At 41.2% G+C, this 18550-nt stretch overlaps 1 long non-coding RNA gene across 1 annotated transcript; it reads left to right on the plus strand.

Annotated features, from left to right (window-relative positions):
• Window positions 1-9016: 9016 nt before the first annotated feature.
• Window positions 9017-9855, plus strand: LOC311278790. The gene is made up of 4 exons (XR_014625479.1): window positions 9017-9129; window positions 9291-9446; window positions 9629-9716; window positions 9791-9855. It is a non-coding gene; the product is annotated as an uncharacterized lncRNA (long non-coding RNA).
• The last annotated feature ends 8695 nt before the right edge of the window (window positions 9856-18550 follow it).

The raw sequence follows: 18550 nt of genomic DNA on the forward strand, positions 1-18550 counted from the left end.
TCGTTCGGGATGATCCTCGAGAATTTGCTCGTCTTAAGCTTGCGTTAAACAACGTTCTTCCAGAAGACGCTTCTGAGTCTTTTAAGTTCCAAATACTTATGGACCACCTTAAGCTGGAAGATGCTTTACTTGTCGCCGACTCGTATAGTCACAGTCGCACTCCATTCAGTGACACTATGAGAGCGCTCACTGATATGTATGGGCAGCCACATCAATTGGCACTGCAAAGGATCACTAATTTGATGGATGGGCCCAATATCAGGAGCGGGGATGTGAAGTCTTTCAAGGCATTTGCCCTTCGTGTCCGAGCACTGGTTGGAATGTTAAATCAGCTAGGTAGCACAGGTTGGACTGAACTGAAATGTGGCTCTCATGTTTCTCGTCTCTTAGCCAAGTTGCCGTACGACCTAAGAGCTAACTTCAAGAGATTCATTAACCCCATTCAGACACCTATTCCAACGCTGATTGATTTCGCAGACTGGCTGGAATATGAGGTTCGTGTGCAGGTAGAAGGAACACAGTATGGGTCCTATTCTGATCAAGTGAAACACAGCGTTCACAAAGACAAGCGAACTGGCTTTGTGCCCCGTAAGCTGACTACTGTTCTACATGGAAGAGAGCAGAAAGTAGGATTGGTAGAGCTCCCGAAGACTGAATACATGGACTCAGAAAGACATCAGGAGAAGCCGAAAAAGTATTGTCCGTTCTGTGATTCAATTCAGCACTACATGAATCAGTGTTCCAACTTCAAACTCTTAACTAAGGAGCAGATTGAGAGTTGGATTAGAACGGGACGTAGATGTTGGCGTTGTGGACGAGGGCATTCTTCATCTAAATGCACGTTAAAGGCAAAGTGCAAGCGGTGTGAACGGAGGCATCTTGATGTTCTTCATGAAGTCAATGCCAACGCCGATGGGATGAGTAAAGGTAATAACCCGACATCGGAGAAAAGCACAGTAAGCCCTGCTTCTCAGACCCTGTACTTGGATCGGCCTACGAGTGGCAAGCAAGTGCTACTGAAGTTAAGCCGAGTAATCATTCGGAATGGTGATAAGTCACTAGACTAGACGACGGATCTGAGCGTACTATCTTGTTGAATGAAGCTGCTCGACGTCTAGACCTTCAAGGTGAAATTGAGGATTTGGCTCTGCGCACAGTGAGACAGGATGTTCATACCATTCATGGTAGATCTGTATCTTTCTCCATAGCACCTGTTTCACACCCTGACAAATCCTACCCGGTCAAGGGTGCTTTTACCGCAAAAGAGCTAGCCCTGGTTCAACATACTTACCCCATCTCTGACTTGCAAAGAAGATATCGTCATCTCCGTGACTTACCTTTGCATGACATCCACGAAGCACAGCCCTTGGTACTGATCGGCTCGGATTATCCTCACTTGATAACCCCTGTGGAGCCAGTGAGATTGGGTCCTCCTGGAGGTCCAGCGGCAGTTCATACGATGCTTGGCTGGACATTGCAAGGTCCCTCAAGTCTTATTAAGCCTCACTTGCAGCCTCAAGAATGTTTATTCATTTCTTGTGTTTCTCCTGAAGCTGAGCTATTCCGTCAAGTTGAAAAACTTTGGCAGCTGGATACCCTTCCTTATCAATCTGAGAAAGTAGCCAGTCGATCACGACAAGATGCAGAAGCTATCCGCCTCCTAGAAGAGAAAACCATCAGGATCGATGTAAATGGTGTCAAAAGGTACGCCACTCCTCTACTCTGGAAAGAGTCGCCTCCACCTCTGAATGCACCCAAAGAGGCAGTCATGGCCCTGTTACGCAGCACAGAGCGGAAACTAGCTAGAGAGCCTAGTATGGCTGCGTCTTACGAATCAGAGATTCAGAAACTGTTGCAAGCGGGTTATGTCACCCCATTGACATCTGCAGAATGTGATCCGAGTTCCAAGGCGTGGTACATACCACATCATATGGTTCATCACAATGCGAAGAACCGTATTGTCTTCAATTGTTATTTTGAGTATCAGGGTCAGTCTCTCAATGACCATCTTTTCCCCGGTCCGACTTTAAGTGCCAGCTTGTTGGGCGTTCTCCTCCGCTTTCGAGAACATTCTGTGGCCATCTGCAGTGACGTGAAGGGTATGTTCCATCAGATCCGTCTCCTTGATGAAGATAAACCCTTCCTCCGCTTTTTGTGGCGTCATGGGAAAACATCTGAACCAGCCATCGTGTATCAATGGCAAGTTCTGCCATTTGGCACTGCATGTAGCCCTTGTTGTGCTACCTACGCACTTCAGTCCCATGCACAGATGGATCTCGAAGCTACTGATGAAGTACGTCAAACGGTGGAGCGTAGCTTCTATGTTGACAATTGTCTCAAGAGTGTCTCTACTGAAGCTCAAGCTCTACAGCTGGTAAACCGATTGCAGTGTCATCTTATGGACGGTGGATTCGAATTGAGGCAATGGGCCAGTAACATCCCCAAGGTTATTCACCACCTTCCTGCTGAGTTGAAGTCGAAGAGTGGTGAGATTCAGCTCAGTCAAGAAATGGCCAACCCGCAGGAGAATGCCCTTGGATTGATATGGCAATGTAGACCAGACACATTGGTATACAAACCTTACCAGAGGGAGGATGGTGAAATTACGATGCGGAGCATCTATCGCACTTTAGCTAGGCTGTACGACCCCCTTGGATATCTCATTCCGTATACCACAAGAGCCAAGATTGTCGTGCAGTTGTTGTGGGAGAAAAAACGAGAATGGGATGATCCTAATCTACCATCCGGCTTACTAGACGTTTGGCATCAGTGGGAGAGCGAGCTTCCACAATTGTCTCAGATCCACCTGCCAAGATGCTACAGTTCCAGTCTTCAGTATCCTATCAAGAGCCGCAGTGTTCACGCGTTTTGTGATGCGTCTGAAAAGGCGTACGGCTCTGTAGCCTACTTGTGTTCTGAAGATGATCAGGGCAACACGCAGGTTGCCTTCATGGCGGCAAGGTCACGAGTCGCTCCGAGGAAACAGATCTCCATTGCTCGTTTAGAGCTTTGCGCTGCATTGACAGGAGCACAGCTAGGAGACGTCCTGAAGAAAGAGCTAACTCTAGATATCTCCAGATTCGTCTATTGGTCTGACTCGACTACAGTTCTTGCTTGGCTGCAGTCTGATTCGTGCAGATACCGAGTGTTCGTAGGAGTCCGAGTCACAGAAATTCAAGAGTTGTCTGGCCCTGGAGCTTGGCGTTATGTCGATTCTGCAGCCAATCCTGCGGATGATATTACGCGAGGGTTGTCATTGGCTCAGCTAGCTGAAGAAACACGATGGAAACAAGGACCAGCTTTCTTGATGCAGTCTAGCAGCTGTTGGCCTAAGGCACCAGAAAGAAAGGCCCCCGAAGAAGTTCAGGAACTTAAGTTCAGGAAATCTGTGTTTTGCGGTTCGTTGACTGAACATAAGTTGCAAGTTGAACCTGATCCCAGTCAATTTAATAGCTATACTGAGTTACTAGAAGCTACAGCGCGAGTTCTTCATGGGGCGGCTGGCAACACAGATTCACTGAGTGCAGATGCATTTCAGAAGGCAGAATTGTCTATCCTTAGACAATGTCAGATTCAAGACTTTCCTGACGAATTTGCTTTACTTAAGGGAGGGAAAGACATTTCTGTGCATAGCCGACTTCTTAAGCTTGCTCCTGAGTATGACAAAGAGCTAGACTTGATTAGAGTAGGAGGAAGACTTCGTAGGTGTCATGGATTGAGTGATGCAGTTCTACACCCTATCGTTCTGTCACAGAATCATCCCGTGGCGAAGCTTCTAATCAAGCATTACGATGAACAATTGCACCACCCGGGAGCCGGCAGGGTGTATGCCGAACTGCGGCGCAAGTTTTGGATTTTGCGGGGAAGAGAGGCGATTCGAAGACACCAGCACCACTGTCTTGAGTGTAACAAGTGGAGAGGCAAGCCAATGATTCCTAGAATGTCAGACTTACCCCCATCAAGTCTGCGATTGTGTAAACCTCCTTTTTACTCCACCGGAGTAGATTGTTTTGGACTACTGATGGTGAAGGTGGGCCGCCACACTGAGAAAAGGTGGGGTATTGTATACAAGTGCCTCACTACTCGAGCCGTACATCTTGACCTATTGGATCACATGGATGGGGATTCATTCCTGCTGTCACTCAGGCGTTTCATTGCCCGAAGACGGAAACCCTATGAGCTTCTCTCGGATCAGGGAACAAATTTCCAAGGTGGATGTAAAGAGCTGGAGGACACCTTCTCTCAGATTCAGCCCAGTATCAGAGACCAGTTGGCCAAAGAACAAATCAGATTCCGGTTCAATCCACCAAGTGCACCTCATTTCGGCGGCTCGTGGGAGAGAGAAGTGAGGTCTGTAAAAACAGCCTTGAGAACCACCTTAGGCGCACAGACAGTTACTGAGGAGGTATTAAGAACCATTCTGATCGAGGTTGAGAGCATCCTTAATTCTAGACCCTTGGGTTATGTCTCTAGCGACATCGCAGATCCAGACCCAGTGACGCCAAATTCCTTGCTGATGGGGCGGCCTGACTCCTCCTTGCCTCAAGTTGTCTATTCAGACCCAGAATTACTCAGTAGGAAAAGATGGAGACATAGTCAGGTTCTGAGTGATCATTTTTGGAAGCATTTTATTCATGACTTTTTACCCACATTACAGTCAAGACAGAAATGGCACAGAGAGAAAGAGAATATTGCAGTTGGTACTGTAGTACTCATTGTTGACAAGCAGATTCCAAGAGCGCTCTGGAGAGTTGGTACTGTCTCTTCTGTCATTCCTAGTTCAGATGGGAGAGTCAGAAGAGCTGTGGTCAAAGTGAAAGATCAAACGTACACAAGACCAGTAGCTAAGTTGATTGAATTGCCAATATTACCCCCAGACTCAGAGAGTTCCTCATAGACCCTACTAATGGCAAATTTGCATACCAAATTTGGGGGCGGCTGTGCAAAAGGGCATGGTCATTTTATATTTATGTTAGTTTTACATTGTTCCATTCAAGAGTTGAGTTTGCCGAGTGGGCGGGGTTTGAATCGGAAGTCTCGCGAGTTCTGTGAGAATGACGCGAGATCTCACACACGCGGCAATAGAGGAAAGAAGGAAGAGATGTGGTGCGCGACGAGTTGTTATTGTGAGCAAACGAGACGAGTTAAGGTGCATCAGAAAGCTATAAAGTTATAGATCGATAATATAGCTGGTGAGTAGTTTGGTATTTCATATGTGATGGGCGGCTGATGTTGTGTGATCGCTCCTGAGGTTGTTGGATTTCTGTGGGGAATACTCGCACGTGCGTCATTGCAGACCAACCACACACACGTTTATCTACATTTGTCCAGCTGACCAAATCACACAAACCCATCACACAAACACACACTGAACATCACAGCACACGAAGCTACAGGCCCTTTTGAGCATCATCATATTAACCATCAGGACCAGACGGCATCGCGTCTGAGGACCGACGTTTCTGCACCCTTCTTCCTTTAAGTGGACTTCCTCTGGAATACTTGGGACTTCTTGAAACTGAGTACACTTACTTATTTCCACCACTTAGTTGCCCTCTCTTAATATAATTGTATCTTTGAATATAACCACATTGTTTTTATTGTTTGTTTATTTTACGTAGGCCTACGCTGTTTATTGTGATATTTACATTTTGTTGACATTGTGAGATCAATCAATACAGTGAGTGAATTTGATCTTTGTCTCTGGCTTCTTCAGTCTTCTCCTAGTTACTGGACATTAATTGTGTATTAATACTCTAAGGTGATTTAGAACCGTAATAGCAATCAGTGCATTCTACAGCCTTCAATACAGGGGGGTTTAAATGACGCTATGACTTCCGGGTCAATTGCAAGTGAACCGGAGTTTGAGTTATTAATTTTTGGCTGTTAATATGATTTGTGGCTTTGCCAAATGTTAGCTGGAACCATAGAAATAATATTTTGTAATTTTCTAGTTTTATAGATGTAGCATTTCGGCTGTTTTTAAGCATTTATGGACTATTCACCTGAGCCACCCCTGCATTGTAATATTGTGTTGGTATGTGCCAATTTCAGGGGTACCTTTAGTCCTATAAAGATGAGTAGCTTCATTCTCTTGTGAGGGGCATGAGATGAAAGGACGTAAGTCTGTGTGATGCTCTATGTATAGTGGCTTGTGTAAAGGTCAATTTCTAAGCAGCTGCAAAATTATTATATATTTTTTTTTTTTTTTGACTCTCATGTCAATTTATTTTCTTTATTAAACAATTTTTTTTTTTTTTTTTTTTCTTGTAAATTTGTATTGCCTTTCTTTGGCCTTAATTGGGGTAAATAAAAAGATCCCCATCTGTTCAAACTCCTCCAACTTCTCCTGAGTGTTTACATCTGCTCACGACGACTCAGCCACATTTACCCTCAACATTGCTAAAGACCCTTTCTTGAGTTCCCCTTTGGGTGCTAAAAACCTTAAAAGATAAGTTGTATTGGGTGCCCAAAAAAAGGCTTCCTGTTATTAGCGGCAGCTGACGTCAGAGACTTCCTGCCTACTAACCCCACAAGAACCCCAAGAACCATACATTGCAAGTGACGTCACGTTACCTCAGGACTGCTGCTGAATCTGATTTAACCCCTTGCCCATATATATTTAGAACAATAATATCTTAGTAAAAACCTAACGTAATATCGACAAACTATATATCATTTGAAAGCTACAATCTCTAGTTTTCATATTTGGTGGCTGTTTAAAAAAAAAAAAAAATAATTACAGAGGAGCAGTAATTTATCAATTTGCAACAAGAATATTTTATATTCATTAGGTGTGTTTAGGCCTTTATTTTGAAATAGAAATAAACATGAAAAATCAGTTTGAAAGATTGGTCGAAACCTCAGTTTGTTTTCATGCCGAGAGTACAAAAGATAACAGCAATTAAATTGTATGAGGAAAAAAAGGTCTGAAAATGTTTAGAATGTAAAGAAAAATATGATGGATTCTCGATTTGTGATGCGGCACGCAGCGGCAGCGAGCTATAACGCACATATGTGCTCTTTTTATGTTTATTAGAGGTTGAAATCAAATCAAATACTGCCAAAACACCCATACTATTTCTGAATAGGATGTATACTTCATAAATTGTATGAAATTGTGGAAATACATGGTTCAGATCACTCAAAACATATATGAAAATGGGGACGCCCTTATATGGTCAGTAAGGAAGCTGGCTGTCCATCTAGTGAAAAAGTTTGGTACTGCGCCCAAATAAAATCTCACTGAAAGCAATTTTTTTGAGATATCAACCTACAATTTGGAACACAACTTGTTTAGATTTTTGGCTTTAATTTTCTAGCAGTTTTAGAGTAAAATATATTTTGTAATATATATATTTTATATAAAATATACATAATTATATTTTTACATTCTATATTTTCATAAACTCAAACTTATATAACTTTTTCATAATTTATTTCACTTCTACAATAATCTGGCAAATGTCTTCTTTAAAACAAGACCAACCATATGTCTATATTCCAAAGCATTCTTGAATTACAACCATTTACGTTTGTATAGTGATTTTTTTTGTCTATGCGAAAAAAGGGGGGTGACAGTCAAAGGGTTAACCGAGGCAGCCAAACCGAAACACAAATCTAGTGACTAGACTCAACCTGTCAGGTACTGGCAAAAACTTCTTGCAGCCGATTTTTCGACGAACTCTCTCTGACCAGTGTTGTGATGTGAAAGAAACAGACGTGAATGTATAGCCTGTCAGAAGGTAAGTATTTTTAGTTGTATTAAAAAGGAAAACCTGCAGCTGACCTGGAGCTTTGAACTATAGTCTAAATAATCACGGCACAAAATAAGCTTTTGTTGTCCGTATTTTAAAAGCAGTCGACAACTGACCGAATTATATGTGTGCCTTTATCTTTTATGAGTCGCTTTGATCCTGCAGTCATACGTCTGTTTCTAAATTTCGTTCACACAAGTTCTAAAGGGAAAGTAGGTTTGCCTTCTGCTCCTCACACTTATTTTCAGGGTTTAATTTCTGTTAAAATGCTTTTTTGCTTCTTATGTGAAGTTTTATAAAAACTTGATTTGGTGATATACTTAATGCCATGATAATAAAACATTTTTTAAAGACTCTGCATTTAGAATACTGTACCTATAGCACAACAAAGATTTGTTTATTTTATTCCTCAATGTTTAAAAATGTCAATGGAAATTACCCTGTGGTGGAAAAGTTTTCGATGTTTTAAGGAAAACGTTAAAAATGATGGATTGATGCAGGTCTACAGTAGACAATTAAGTAAACGAGAGATTTCTTTCCTAAATATTATCAAGACAAAAGTGCTTTTATTTGAAGAAACAGCCAAATGTACTGGCAATAAAGGTCACAGTGAGCTTAATAATTTCTTGTTCTTGTTTTTAGTTTGTTTGACAGAGAATGGATATGTCTGTAAGATGCTTGTGGGAAATACAACCTGCACAAGATCTGAGTTTTGAACTGCTGTATTGAGTCCTACCGTTAGCTAAGACATCAGACCATGCAGCTAACGACACCGCTACTGTGAAGGCTGAGGACATTCATGTGGCATGACCACTTTAAAGATTACTCTTCTCATTACTGTTATTCTTCCACTTTACTATGAACTTTGCTCTTGTCGATGTGCTCGTGCTGAATATGAGATAGGTGGGGAATGCTGTCCAATGTGTGCTCCTGGTAAGACTGATAATAAAAAGTTATACCATATAGTTTACATATTTTACACAATTTGTTTCTAACTTTTGATGGTTTTTTTTATTTATTCTTTATCAATGTTTTTTTTACTACAAGCTTGTGATGTTATTACTTCAGTGATGATAATCTGCTTTATTCTGCATTGATGAATATTCTTCTGCATAAAAGCATTTGTTTGGTTAGAGAATAAAAAACTAAATTATAAAGTCAGTATACCATGACAATGCATTTTGCATCACATTATTAAGTGATTTCTGTTGAAATTGACTTACAAATTTTATGTGCTGCTTTTTAGGAAACTGTGTTTTTTGGGACTGCACAGATGATGCCAGCACAACTTGTGCTCCATGCCCTGAATTCACATTCACTGATGAACCCAACGGCTTATCAAAATGCCTTAAATGTACAGAGTGTGATTTAAGTGAGTGTTTCCCCCTTTAAATTTGTTCATCTGTAAATTAAAAAGTTGTTATAATTTAATAGAGGTGATCTAGCATCTAAAGAGATGCAAGCTATTTGGGTTCATGGGTTCCTGACAGTAACTAATGTAATATGGTTTCTGCTGACACATTTCTATCTTAGAGCGAGGGTTAAGAGTGAGTAAAGCCTGCACTCGGTCGTCAGATGCTGTGTGTGAGTCACTAGAAAGATTCTTCTGCACTGAAAGAGTTAAACACTCCTGTAGACTCGCTGTGCAACACTCTGAATGCAGACCTGGACAATACATCAGACAAGCAGGTAAATGATCACATTATATAAAGATGTGACCAAGGGAAAAAAGGCTTCTGGGGGGTGTTTGGCTCGAGGTCATGGTGCAAATGACCCTAGGTTGATTTTACTCCAAACCATTCCTTTAAGGAAACAAGAGCGTTTAAAAAAACACAAAATATTTTATGTAACTATATGTCCATTGTCTACAGGCACTGGCTCCACAGATACAGTATGTGCCGACTGTAAAGCTGACACATATTCAGATGGCTCTTTATCATCCTGTAAACCACACACAAAGTAAGTGTTCTCTTATACTGTTGGTGTGTGCTGTTGCTCATCATTTTACATCTGATCCTGGATATTATTCACAGGTGTGAAGCATTGGGACTTACTGAAATAAATGCAGGAACACAGTCGTCTGACAGTGAATGTGGAAAATTCTCTGCTGTTACAGCCATTGCTTTTAGTGTTATAGTTACTGTAATAATAATAATTACAGTAATAAGTGTTTTTACAATTAAACATATTCAAAAGAAGAAACAATCTCATCAGTCAGGTGAGCTTTAATCAATTTGTTCAGAACTTTTTTGTAGTATGAGATATAGAGTTGTTTTTCATATAATTTCTATGTAAATTCAGCCAAAAATAAATAGTCATGGAGCTGGAATACTTTTTGACAATCATTCATATTTGCTACAATTAGAAAAAATATGGTGATGCAGTGAGTAATATAATGTTGATTAAATTAATAATAATTTTGTCTCCCTTCTGTTCATACAGGAATGCAGGTATTGAAAGTTTATTTCTTTTTTCACATTAAAGAGAAAAAAAAGAAAACAAATTACTTTAATTTTTTTTAAAATAACTAAATGTATGTTTATCTGTTTTCTGTTAAAAGGAAACGGGATATAATGTCAATGAAAAAGCCAGAATGGGTAAGAGTAGTAATTCATATTGACATACAACACAGTTAATCAGCTCATGTACATGATGAGAAACTTCAGTGACATAATATTAGATTTTAATTGTGATTTATTTAACAATATGTTGGTCTTCTGTGGTTTGACTGTGTAAAAGCAATGCAAAACATTCTTTGTGCCTGCGCAAGTTGGAAAGTAATGCTTTCATTCACTGTGTTTTCAGTTGTTGATGACCAGATAAATGCTGGGCTAGCAATAGCTACAGTTTCCAGACTACTCAGAATTGTCTCCACATCAGGACCGGTGCCATGCCGAACCCAAGTGCCATGACCTCTGTTGTTGCTAGAGAAGTCATGTGCAGCTGCTGATGGTGAGTCAACACAAAACAGCACTCTGACCCAGACAGTAGCCATCCAGGGGTAAGTATGGTCGTGGTGGTGCAGTGCTATGTGGACAGTAGTCCAGTCATTTTATGAAAAAAGGTAGGACAAATTGCAACAGAAGCAAACTCAACTGATTTTGGATGCTCAATATGTCCTGAGATTTTTATTGCAGAGATGGGGTTTGGGACTGGGTCCGTGGGACTGTTTCTGGGGATTCACTTTTTATTTTACCTACCTTTTGTCTTCTGCATTCTCCTTACCTTTGTCTCCTGTTCTTCCCTCAGACTCATCCCCCAGAAACAGTCCCACGGACCAAGCCCCAAACCCCATCTCTGCAATAATTAATAAAGGCTGGTTCGAAGATACTCGATAAGCTTTAATGAACAATATTAATGAGAACAAACATATGTTTACATTGCTATGCTGCGTTCACACCAGTGCTCGTGCACGGCTGCACGCGAAAACCTCACAACACCCACCCTTGTCAGTGAATGGTTGGAACACTATTTATTTTGGTTTTGAGTGGTGGTGAAAGCAATTGTTTTTGTGTGCAGATCTCAGAGCCTAGGCTGCCTACAGAGACACGTTTTTTTGACGGCATGCTTATGGGGCGGGCAGATAGCGGATCGTTAGGAAAGATTAGATGAATGTGATCATTTATTTTTGGGCCTGAAATCACTGATACAACCTTTAATGCGCCCGCAAAGCATCCCGGGAAGGCGGCGCTGCATTTGAAAAAATGCTGCACGTCAAAAAGCTGGCCGATGCCCATCTTTATGCAAATGAATGCGTTGAACGTGACGCGACTATCCAATAGAAGTAGAGCACATGGAGACTGGGGGAAACATGAGCCGTTGGCTCAAAACAATAGGTTACTGTCGTAACCCCGGTTCTCTGAAACATCGAGTGGAGAGATCCACCTATGGGAAGGGCATCCTGTACCTGACCTCTGCAGAAGCATCCAATTGCACCAAGTCTGGCTAACAGACAGAAGCGCGCAGCCAATGCCAGGTAAGGCCACACCCCCTTACCTAAGGCATATAGCTGTCAGGCGCGCTGCTATTCCTCAGTAAGTATATTCGCTTCTCGTGCGGCAAGCGGGGCGAAGCTGGTGGATCTCTCCACTCGATGTTTCAGAGAACCGGGGTTACGACAGTAACCTATTGTTCTCTTTCATCATCTCGTTTCGAGATCCACCTATGGGAGAGACATGGACAGCTCCCCGATTGCCCAATACACTCACAGTGAGGTTCTGAAGGCCAGAGAAGGACGGTCACCTCAGAGAGGCGGTGCCTGACACGTCCCACAAACATGACCCTGCAAGGGTGACGCCACGCTAAACTGCTGTGGACAAGCAGGGCATGAAACATGCATGAGACACATACATGATAATGGCCCCCGCACCACCAATGCACATAGCTAAACCCAAGAAGGAATGCGAATGCTTGGTGACAGGAATGAACATGGCCAGCCGGCCCATTCACTCCTCGTTGGTTAACCCAACGGGGCTGTGGGAAAGGGCTAAGAGGACCCTACCCCTAGGACCGAGTGTGCCACCGAGGTTCTGGTGACATCCAACCGGTAGTAACGCTCAAAGGTATGAGGAGAGGCCCAGCTGGCCGCGGAGCAGATGTCCTGCAGTGGCACTCCCCTGAACAAAGCCCAAGAGGCGGCTAAGCCCCTTGTAGAATGAGCTCTGATGCCCCCTGGGGGCTGCACTCCCTTTGCTTCATAAGCCATAGTATAGCGTCCACAAGCCAATGTGAGAGGCATTGCTTTGAAATGGGACTCCCCTTGTGCGGGGGAGCCCTTGAAACAAAGAGCTGGTCGCTCTTGCGGAAAGCACTGGTCCTGGTCATACATGCTTGCAGAGCACGACCGGGACACAGAGCATTCAGCCCCTGATCCTCCGAGGAGGCAAAGGGTGGAGGGTGAAAAGCGGATAGCTCCAAAACCTCCAAAGTGAACACAGGGAAGCATTTCGGCATGAAGGCCGGGTTAGGCTTAAGGGAAACCTTATCTCCACTTAGGGAGAATTTGGCGCACGAGGGGTGAACCAAGAGTGCATGTAGCTCACTGACCCGTTTAGCAGATGCCAAGGTCGAGAGCAAAGCTGTCTTGAGGGACAGCAGCTTAAGGGAAATACTTCCCAGAGGCTCAAAAGGATAAAGAGACCGCGCTTCCAGCACCATGGAGAGGTCCCACTCTGGAACAGATCTCCTGATGACCGGCAAAGAGCGGCGTGCACCCTTCATAAAACTGCGGGTTAGAGGGTGCTGCCTGACGGTGGAGCCCTCAAAACCCACATGACAGGCTGAAAAACGCAGCCAGGTAGACCTTAATGGTGGAAAAGGACCTGCCTCTTTCCATGAGGTTGTTAATGAAAAATTCATTGTTCTTGTGTCCATTCATTTAAACTTGTTGATTTCAATTGAGTGTGTGTAAAAGCATCTGACCATATATATTTCTGTGAGGGTTTTCTAACAGCTGAAGAAGGGACAGGAAGACAGGGTGATAAAAACTTACACCTGAGCACGAGAAAGGATCCAGCCAGGAGAATACAGGGGTCGTTTAACAATAAACAAGGGGTCCCATGCCATCCCCTTAGGGGATAAAGAACAGCAGGAGGTCATCTAGATTGTAAATGAAGGCCTTTTGGCTTCTCAGGGATAAAGATTGTAAATAAAGGCCTTTTGGCTTCTCAGGGACAAAGAACAGCATAACCTGCCCAGGGGGGGGGGGGGGTAGAACCAGTCCATACTAGATGTCTTTAAGGAAATTTACAGAGACTAGGGAAAGGAGGAGTCAAGAATGTCAGAAACCTGTATAAAATGTCTCAGTTTTATTATGTCAGTAGGCTTTCTGTTTCACATCTGGGTGGCTGCGGTTGCGAAAAGATTCCTCAAAGAATAAAAGCCTTTTCTTCTTTATTACAATTTTGCCTTTTGAGTGTTCCTTAACCCTGTGATGCTGTTTTTCCCAGTGAGATAAAAAATTGCTATTACAGCTGGTGTCAGAAGTGAGATCCTGTGCGGACGCTTCTTCTCCTGGTCCTGAGAACGGATTTGACGGGAAAGTGCACAACCTCGGCAGCACTAGGCAGCCGTCTTATACCTCGACGGTTTGAGATAGAAACTCAACAGATTACGAGAGAGAGAGGCAAATACCCCACACTCAGGACCAGTGAAAGAAAAACTCCCACCAGGATTAAAAAAAAAAATCCGCGACGATTGCGGGAAAAACAGAAAAGCATCTCTGGGTAAGACACGGCAAATTGTTTTATTGAAGTTGAGTGTAATTTGATAATTGTGAGTGAACCATATTGGCTGAGTTTTGCTTTTTGGTACGGGCGAAAGTTGATTCAGGGGAATCACAATTTTTTTGGGGGTAAGGGAATTGATCTGAGGAATTCGAATCAGTTTCTACCTCACTTAGCTCGTTGGTGGACGGAAAGCCCACAGGTGATTCAGGGGAATCACAGATTCAGGGGAATCACAGATTCAGGGGAATCGCAGTTATTGATTAATTAGTTTTACTCAAAAGTGCTAGTAACCGATTTAGGTGGACGGAAGAGCCACGTCAAATCAGAATTAATCGAGCGCTGGAAAGTGCTTATAGGAAGTTTTTGAGTGAAACGTAATTACAAACCACCCGACCGATCTTGGGGTAAGGGAAAGATCGGGTCTGTTGAAGACGTTTGACAGATACTGTAAGACACGTGTCGAAATTGTGAAATCCAGAAGGGAGATTCAGCCAAAATGGGGTCATCTAACAGTAAAGTAGATCATTTTTATACACCAATTTTCTGTTAAAAGAGAAATAATGATGGTGGTAAATGTAAATGTATTTCCCCGAGGCGGGAACCTTGAGTAAGATAAGACTCAATGTTGTAAAAGAATCAATAGAAAAGAACGAGGGAAAACAGAATGGTTGTTGTGTGTGTGTTAAACGTGTGTAAAGGATCTTTATGTGTGGCTGATGAAACTTTGAGCAAAGCAATGACTGATAATTTGAGCAGTGTTGTGAATGATGAGCATATGAGATTGTACAAAGTAGTCTACAGGGTTTTCTGAAATGCTAACTTATCCGTTACTAGTCAGAAAGGGTTGTTGAAGTTTGTTCATGAGTGTAAAACTGTGAACGGACAGTGAATTGTTGGATGGGAAAGAAGCAGATAAAAGAGAACAGAGTCGATGCAGAAGGAACTGACATGTAGGGGAAGATAGGATGTTTTTTTTTCCTGATGGAAACAGTGAATTGTTGGATTGAGCACATGCAGAAGGAACTGACATGTAGGGAACGATAGAGTTCATGGAACTATTTATGAACGCCTGATTAAGTCAAATTAAGTTGAAATGGTACGAAAGGTGAGTTTTAGATGGAAATGGGGCGTTGAGTATGATTAACAGGGATTGATATGTTTATAAGGATAAGGAATGTTTCATTAAGTAAAACGATTGTCTTTTGAACCTAAAGGGTCCAGCTATGCTGGGAGTACAGCAACAGCGCTTGCTTGTTCAAACCAGCTTCTGAATGTTAAATGTATACTTGTTTTGTAATCAGTGTTGTTGATGATAATATCAAATTAGAAAATGTCCAGAGATTGGATATTTTGTTGATATTAAGCCATTTAAGGAAAATATATTGTTTTTATAAAGGAAATTATGGGTTGGAGATAATTTCCATAGACACGTGTGACTAAAGTTAATCAGAAACTTTGTGAAACCCGTTTAGAATATTTAGATTTTCCGTGTCGCTTATGAAAATTAATGTTCTGCCAATAATGACGATGTGAATGCTTTATTGTATTAATGTTATGAAAACAAGGGTATTGAAGAATAGATTGCCATACTTTTGTAACAAGAGTTGAAGGTGCAAGCGGCTAAGATAGCTGTCTGTGTAATTTAGAGACTGAGAAGATTTAGAGAATCTTGTGATTTCTGTGGAACAGTAGAGATAAGTGGGACTGAATAATGATAATATTAAGTTGAATCTGCATACTAATCATTTGAATAAGCTATCAAACCAGTGTTAATGAAATTAATGACATGCTAAATTTCTTTATACTGTATGAAGAGTAACTGAATAGTCCTGATACAAAAGAGAGCAAATGCTGTAAGCAGTTTTGCTCACGCTCTGAAGAGAATTGCAGATGATGTTTAGTAAAAGTTTGATTGTAATTAGAAAGATAAATAGTAACTTGACTGACTCCAAACAAAGAAAGTGCCAAACTAACACAAATGTAAAGAAAAGTCTGTGTTAATATGAGTTAGAAAGTAGATCAGTGTTAATATGATGAAGATTGTGATTCGGCTATTGTAATTGAATTTGCAGCTGGGACAGTGGGGGAAAATGCAGAGAACTTATCAGTGGCTCTGTTTGCATTTCCTGAATAGGAACGCTCTGCTTCAGGGGCGTAAAGTAGGGTGGAGATGTTAGAAAGATAAAAGGCAGAATAACAGAGAGTGTTTTATTGCAGTCAGCTGGGTCATTCAGTGACTGTAAATGCCCACTGTATGACTGTAAAAGTAAATGAAGGAGAAAAGAAAGTTGATAGATGGAACTTTTGAAAGTTGTTAAGAAGATTGAAAGATATTAAGTGTAAGGAATTCCTTTTGAAAGGAAAAGAACTATAAAAAGTACCGGTTGACGTAAAATTACGGATAAGACTAAATGAGTTGCAAAATATTTTAAAAGTACCGATCACTAAAAGGATGATTGTGTTTTGAATGAAACGCTTTGATAAGGTTTTAGATGATATAGAGAGACAAATCTAACGAATGATTTATAGTGATAATCATAAAATGTATGACAAGCAGAGAGCGCAGCCTCAAAAGTTAGTATGAACCATAGAAGCAGATTAATAAACTCCTAGAGAAAACATTGAAGTCGGGTATTAAATTATGGTAATTGAAAATAAAATTGAAATGAAATTTGAAACGTTATTAAGAACTAGAATAATTATTATTTCTTTAAGATAAAATAAACAGAAGCAGTGTTACAGGATTAACAGTTGCTAAATGTAAAATGTGTAAAAGGCATTTGATTAAACAAAGGCTTGTTAATGTTGATTTTAAAAGATAAGAATGTGATTTGGCCAAAACAGGTTTGCTTATCTAAATCTGGCATGTGCTGTAACTGAAACTGCCACAGTTTCAGTGCAACAGAGACTCATTCGGAGTGGATATTTGTAATGTCTAAATTACAATACATGTAATTTATGGAAAAGATGCCTTAAGATGGGCTACAGTTAAAGAAAAGATGGCAGATAAAGTCTGAAGTTAAAGGTTTATGAGAATGCAGTGTACCAGTCCTGATGCCTCAAGAGTCTCTCTCTCATTCAATGTCAGCTGAGAGCTGCTTTCTGAGGCTGTGTAAAGCACAGTGTTTCAGTTGAACAGATTCATAGATGCGGAAAAGCTAAGGCAGTTCAGATTTGACAAATTTAGAGGACAATTTGTAAATGTTTTAGAAGTAAACCTGAATGACTTTAGAAGTCTTTACAATAACACTGTTTAGGACTTGCTTATTTTAGGACCAGAGACTTTTAGCTCTCATTTTAGCTTCCACCATAAAACAGGGTCGATGGCTCCGGCTACAGAAGTAACAGTACACTGAATGTACGATTGTGATCTAAATTCACTGACTATAATCAGGTTGCTACCTTTAAGATGATTAATGAATTTAAGTGATTAAATACTGTTGTTATTAACCTGTCTCCCTGTGAACACTATTGGGTCAGAATGGCTCTGATGACTCTTGAATGCGCCTTTTCCTAAGCTCCAGAAAACAACAGATTATGTTGAAGAAAACGGTCACAGATTCTGTGATGGGAAAAAGCGGTTACCAGTGTGTACGAGTGATTACTTCAACGACGGGTACGATCTTTTAGGCCAAAAAGACAACCTAAGACAGAAGGGTCACGCAAAAACACTGGGCATTTCCTGATGGAGGTGTTTTTTTTATGTGAGAAAGGTATTAGAGTTGAGCGGTGACTGTGAGGCCAGCAGCATCAGCAAACCATTGAGAGGCGAGATGAGCTGTAAGAAGTTACGGCCGTCTGACCCAGAAAATGTGAGTTCCTCTATATACCACTCACCAGAAACCGCGTTGATTGAATGGCTTGTTTTTCTGACAAGTGTCTGCAACTATGCCAGGGGACAACACCCTGAAGAAAAGACAATTATAGGTTAAGAGCTGATCTGAATGGGCATTCAGGAGCCAGCAGAGACCATTGAACTAATGGTTATCTGTTGTGGAGACAATTTAAAAAAAAAAAAAAAAAAAAAAAAAAAAAAAAAAGTTGTAATGTTAGTTGCCTGATGAGCAAGGAAAACACAGAGATTTGTGTTGATGCTGAACTAATGTGTCAGTTCTGACTCCTGTAGATCATTTAGACATGACAAAGGACCACTATAAGACATGGTGGTGGCTAAAGATGACTCAAGAGAATTTTCTGGAAAACAAAGGTTAGGTAAATTGAGTATTTAAACTAAAGATAACCTTAGAAAAGATCATAGAACGATTGAATATGACTATGATTATTTTAGTTACAGTCCTAGGAGGCTGTTGAAAAGATTATTTGCTTATAGTGAGAGAGAAAGAGACTGCTTGAGTGGAGGAAGAGGATGGTACTCTGTCTGTTCTTCTGTTATCAGTCAGCCAAAGAAAGCTGGAGCAAAATAAGATAATGAACCAAAACAATCCAGCTGACTTTTCTAAAATCAGATGGATAATGAACAGACATGCTTTGAAACTGGTTAAGAGGCCATAAAAACATTAGATAAAAGATACAGGAAAATGTAAGGTTAAAATGTCATTTAAAATT

The sequence above is a fragment of the Rutilus rutilus genome, assembly GCF_951802725.1.
Source record: "Rutilus rutilus genome assembly, chromosome: 19".
Lineage (NCBI taxonomy): Eukaryota > Metazoa > Chordata > Actinopteri > Cypriniformes > Leuciscidae > Rutilus > Rutilus rutilus.